Below are 6,402 nucleotides of genomic sequence, written 5' to 3'. Positions count from 1 at the left end.
ACGGTGCACACTCAGTAAGTAATCCTACAATTTTTTGTTTATAGCATAGTTTATATGGATTATTCCCAAAAAATTATACGTATTTTGGAAATGTTGAGTTGAATTAGTCTAGAATCGATTAATTTTATGGAAGAAAACCTTTCAAACAGCAATAGTCCGTAAACTGCATACATGCTGGGCTGTGATTGGCTGGACTTGTAGAAAATGGATTCATAAAAACCGGAATATATCTACCGTGTTATAGGGGGGTCGACTGTATATACATACAATCTGGCATGACTAACAGGAATGAACCATGCTAATAGTTCAATATTTTAGATCTAATTTTGTTTGTTTTCTTGTCTTGCAACAGTGCAGAAGTGAATGGTTTGATTTTGTATTCATTTTGAGCTATAATTATCAAGTATTTTAGTTCATTTTCATTTAACAAGAGTTCTTGGATAGTTTTAACAGAAATAACATTTTAACCTGGCACAATATTCAAATATATGAGAAAAAAAATGCTTAATTCCAGAAACTAAATTAAATTTTATTCAGATACATTTTCATTCTTTTATAAGATCATCAGCAGCTGTGAAAATTATCAAGTGTTTTAGAATGAATATATTCAAAGGAGAGAACATCTCTAAGTTCAAACTTTTTCAAGTGTAAAATTACAAGTGTCAACTTCCAACACCTTCACCCCTTACAAAAATGAAATAGTTCCTGGAATGGGAGGAAGCAGGTCCTTGCAGGAGGTGCTGAAAGACAATGTTTTTGAAGGGAGAGAGGAATTTTTGGCGAGGAGAAGAGAAGAAGCTATCCCATGAACTGATGGTGTGTGTGTGGTAGACTGTGTGGTGGATTGTTGAGTTGGTGTCATTTGTATATATTAAAATGTGTTTTTTTGTGTCGAGAAATAAATGTGTTTACATTTCTAATGCATCATCTGACTTAATTAATGAGCCAGGAATAAGGGCCCTCACACAAGGAAAGTTATAATTACACAAAAAAATAAAGTAAAATCAAAATAAATTAAAACAGGAAAATAAACTAAGTGAATTAAATATAACAGTATAACATTAAATGCAGTCTTGTGACCAGTGGCGTGCCATCATTGGCCGCTTCCCTTGTATTTTCTAAAAAATAAATACATATTAATTTTAATTATATGAAAATAATTGCACAATATTTTATTATAACCGCATTATGTATCTTATTACAAATTTCTATACCACATGTGAAAAAAAAAAATAAGATTGCTATTGTATATTCGAATATTAGTGGCAGAGTGGAAGTGCTGTATTCTCAGCTTCCAAACTTCCCAGCTTTACAAAGCACCAACCTCACCTGGTTTAGCTGGTGGATGCCTAGGACCTTGGGTGGAAGCTACACATGTATAACGCTTCCAATTCTATCCATGACTGGTTCTGGGCTGTTAGCCGCCTGCTTGCTAGATATTTGGCCGCCCTCTCCCGATTATGTGAATCATGAGTAGATTTATAACTTAACCCAACCGATAAGAATTTACTGGTATGTTTTTATGATAGTTCTGTATAGTTGACAGCAGTTTAAAAAATTCCATTAAAATATTTGATATTTTTATTCCGCTCTTCCATTTTATATTACTTACAGATTTCAATGCTAAACTAGTGATATTACGATTTCATATGTTTCATCTATATGGGGATGTAGAAAAAAACGTTCTTGTACAATGTTAAAAAATTAACTGTTACTTTGGTAGCATCATTTACAACTAAATTTAATGAATGAGAGAGATGCACGAGGTACAGAAAAAGCTCTATAATTTATTTTCCTTAATTTTACAATTTATGTATCCGTTTTCATAAAAATTTGTCTTCCCACTTTTTCCCAATACTACAAATATTCGAGTACAAAGTAACTGGTTTTGACTTATTTCTACTTAAGAAGTAGTTAAATAATTAAGCGATTAGGGAATTGGGGACACAAATAAAACCATGCTGAAAGAGCCGGAATTTTACTTAAACAAAAGCTTAACCGAGTACAATGTGGACTGATTTCTTCATAATATTGGATGTAATAAAGACAGAAATTTTTCCAGTTCAATGAAAGTGACTAAAAGTTGTAAATTTTGGAAATTTCTGTGAACACCTGGTCTTAAAAAGAATTAGTTAGAAAACAAATGACTATTAAGTTTAACAAATTTAGATTTTTACAGCTATGGTGAGAAAGGTTTAAAATTTACAATAACCCTGTCGCGTCCTTTGAGATATACTAGTGATGCCACAAAAGAGATGCCATTTGTGCATTTGGCATTAACCAGTATTGGCACCCTCAGGATTTGACATGCATGCACGCACCGTACACCTACTAAGGTGTGCGGTGCGTGCATCTCTGATTCCATCCACGAGCCACTAGTAGGGAGCAATTTTAATGAAATGGATTGTTTTAATATTTAAAAAGTAAAGAATATTTTATGTTATTTTTATGTACGTTTCTTCACAAAACTATACTTAATTATAATTTTCTTTAAAAGTATATTCATACAATTGAATATTTTGTACCAGGTATGTATAATTGTATATCAATCACACATTTTATTTTGACAAGTAAGTTTTTATAATTTTATTTTTAATTTTAGCCCTTATATTATGGCTAGCAATTTAGAATGTAATTGTGATATTGAAAATTTATTTCAAAAAAGTTTTGGCTCAAGACCATATAATGAAAAAGAAAACATTATTAAAAGAGAAAGACCAATGCCTAAATTAAATATAAATATGTCAACAAAAAAATTTGTTTGACATTTTTGTGATAAAATTTATGAAGACAAAATGGCTTTGTGGATGCATAAAAATGCAAAAATTGTTTTGTTGGCCTTGCCTACTATTTTCAAATGAAATTAGTGTGTGAAATAAGAATGGCTTTGACGTTTTAAATAATTTTAGTAAAGCTGGCAAAAGACACAAAAATCATAAATGTTACATCAATTCTCTCGTAAAATTGATGCAATTTGGAAATCAAAATAGAATAGAGTTTAACATTAGTACACAATATAAAATAAATATTGAAAATTATAAAAGATAGTTACTGCTAATAGATATATTATATTTAAATTAGTAGATGTTATCAAAGCAAGAATAGGCATTTAGAGGGCATAGGGAATCTATTAAATCTAATATAACAGAGGTAATTATATTAAACTTGCTTATTTATTAAGTGCGTTAGATAATTTATTAATTAAAAATACATTTAGAGAAGTCTATGGTTTTTACTGGCTTATCGAACAAACGAATACGAATGGACCCTAGATTATAACTGACTGACTGCCCCTGGAAGTCGACTTCTTACAGAAACACAGCTTCCCTATCATCAAATATACACCACTGCTTGTGATTAACAACATTACATGACCTTCAACAAATATACATGTTGATTTCACAGCTGATGATGATATTAAGAAAGTTTTCATTCTTTTAAAAGAAATTTAAATTTGGTTTCAGAATTAAACATTTTTTTTTCTGACAGATTTAAACATATCTTTTGTTTGTTCCAACACAATCTTATCAGTAAAAGTAAGATTTTTGCTAATTTTTATGGTAGTTCCTAATTTAAGTATTATTATTTTAAACTAAAATTCTCTCAGTGATGGAATTTATCATTTAAAATAGGCCAGGGCATCAGTATATAATGACAAAATATGTACTGATATAATCAATCAATATATATATATATATATAAATGAGGATGTTTATTTGTTCATTATGCACATTTGACCCTAGGCTGTTTGACCAATTGCATTTACGTTCAAATACTTCTAACTTAGATAACATCGTATATCTCACTCTAAAGCATCAAATGGATTTTAAATATCAATTAATTTGTGTCTACATTGATTTGCTGACTTTACAATGTAGTGCCATCTATTGGCAAAAATTTAAGAAAATAATAAACTAAATATAATTCTTACAAAAGAGAATATAGTTTTAAAAAATATATATTAAATTCACTTAATTACTGCGATAATGCTATAGCTTAAAATAGTTGTGCTATTTTGCACCATTACTGCAACAGATAGAACACAGCACTTGCCTTTTTTTAAAAACTCTTTCCCCCCTGTGATCACTAAGAGAGCCTCTTTTTAGCAAGCCCATTATAGATTTGGCAAGGCCCACAATGGGGCAGCTGGGTGATGAGGGATGCGGCGCAACATATCCAGAAGGACCACCCCCAAAATTCCTGGAAATTTTTTGACCTATCGGATTTTATTCTGGGTCCCCAGAGCAGCAACTGCCACTTTGACTGCTCGGCCATCTGGCTGCCAACAGAGTCCTGCCGGTTATGTATCTAACTCCATTCGGGGGAAATTTTTTGAATTGAAATAATGTGACTTCTGGTGCAAACCAAAAGTTCATATATAGTAATATGAGCCTTCTGCTCTTTTTCTTTCCGTATCTGGTCTCGACTTTCGTCTAGCTATATCCAATCTCAAGATTAAGAAAGGACAAATAGACAGACAGTAGACTGGGCATTTATAGGTCTACAACTTTTTTGAAATGAAAGCCCAACAAATTGCAGCCCAATAAGTACCCTCCAGTAACTGAGTGGATAAAACTACCGAACACCAGTAGTCAATCATGGGTTCATGCATGTCAACAGACTGGCCACATGCAGTTTTATGAATTTTTCTTCACATTAGTAACATCTAAATAGGGGCCAGCTTTATATGAAGTCTTTCCGGAATGCATCCTCCTTAGCAGATCACTTACATGTCGCATTGCCATAAACAAATAGATCAAACCAATATTAATAATTTTTCTATAAATGCGATATTTATGAGGACATATTTAACTACCACTAAACCTGGACATCCCACCCCATCCCAATTTCATCTCACTTTATTAACTCATAGTGCTTAAAGATATTCTAACGTTCAGCCAAATTAATATATGTGCCACAATTCTAAAGCAAAAGTAGAGCTCGAAGTCTTTCTGTGCTAATGTTTATTTTTACAATTTATTATCATGGCAACATTGCTTCATTCAAAATTTCCTGTAGTTGTAGTCTGTGTAATGTGCATAATGTGCACTTTATTCATATGTTGAGTCTTACTGTCAAATCTGCATCCACTATTTGTATGCCACAAGTTTCAAAAGTTTCCTTTACTTAGACATTTTTACTATGCTTTACTTTTTCAACCTGGTTTCACTGGTTTTCTTTTGTTTTTATTTTTATGGGATTACATAAAAGAAATTATTCTTGCATTTTTACGATATGTATTTTATTTAAACAAGTCTTATATGAAGTCTTTTGGATGTTAAGGTTAGCAACTTGAAACATATGTGGGCCTCACACCTATCCAATATGGATCACTTTTCAAGTATTAATTAGTCATTGACTAGCCTCTCCCAAGAACAGATCAACTACTACTTTTGGTCAAATTACTTCAACCCCCTTCTGCAATAATCTCTTCTTTCTACCAGACCAGCAATATGGTGGCATTCGAATAGGAAAATTACATAATACAAGGTTATTAGAGAGCATAAAATATGTTTTAAGTGGTTTTCGAGGGTGCTGAGATTAAATATTTTTTTTGAAAATGATAATTTTTAGGCCTTGTTTTATTCATAAATGCAAAGATTAATTTCTCATGAAGTAAAAATCTAAAATATACTATGTGCAGTATAATCTCCAAATAGCAGACACCATTGAGACTGAGAAGTTTTTCCACTGTTTAGAGGTATCCACTATATGGAGGTACTGTATATGATAGAGGCTATACTGTATCTTAACCTAGTCATCATTGTGGGTTCCCAGACAAGGTTCTAACTCGAGTAAACCGTGAAATTCTTGCACGACACAAGATGTAAACAACGAGACTCAGAATGGTTCGAGTATGTGTCAAACTATCTGTCAAGGTCTTGTCAGAAGACAAACTCTAGCATGAGCACTCATAAACAGATAGATCTTTGACTCGCGAGTCTATAAAATGTTGGGAAAAATAAACCTTTTCGAACAAAAAAAGGGGGAATTTTGATAGATGAAAGATGAAAATGATCGTTAAATTCTTAGATGTCAAAAAATGGTAAACAATGGCCTGAGTTATGAGTGCAGGTGTTATTGTTTTATAAACAGTCACTAAGCAGAGTCGACAAAGAGGTATCAGATGGACACCTCAAATCGGACCTTTCCCGCAACCCGAAAAGGTTTCGTCTTGCACCTGGAGACAAAGGAGAAACCAATCGGGAAGCAAGGAATGGGACAAGGGACCAATCCGAAATGCAAATAGTGGGGGAAAACTATAAAAATTGGAAATTCAAGGTCGAAGAAGAGTCTCCTCTGGATTAAGCCTATAGTTGTGCTACCACTGATCACCTAGGACACCTCAGCTTAACACCAAACATCTGCATCATCCAGCGATCCTTCTTGTCTGCTCGGGCT

The sequence above is a fragment of the Centruroides sculpturatus genome, unplaced genomic scaffold (genome assembly GCF_000671375.1).
Source record: "Centruroides sculpturatus isolate CEXI.00-Female unplaced genomic scaffold, Cexi_2.0 scaffold147, whole genome shotgun sequence".
NCBI lineage: Eukaryota > Metazoa > Arthropoda > Arachnida > Scorpiones > Buthidae > Centruroides > Centruroides sculpturatus.
This window is presented reverse-complemented; position numbering follows the sequence as displayed.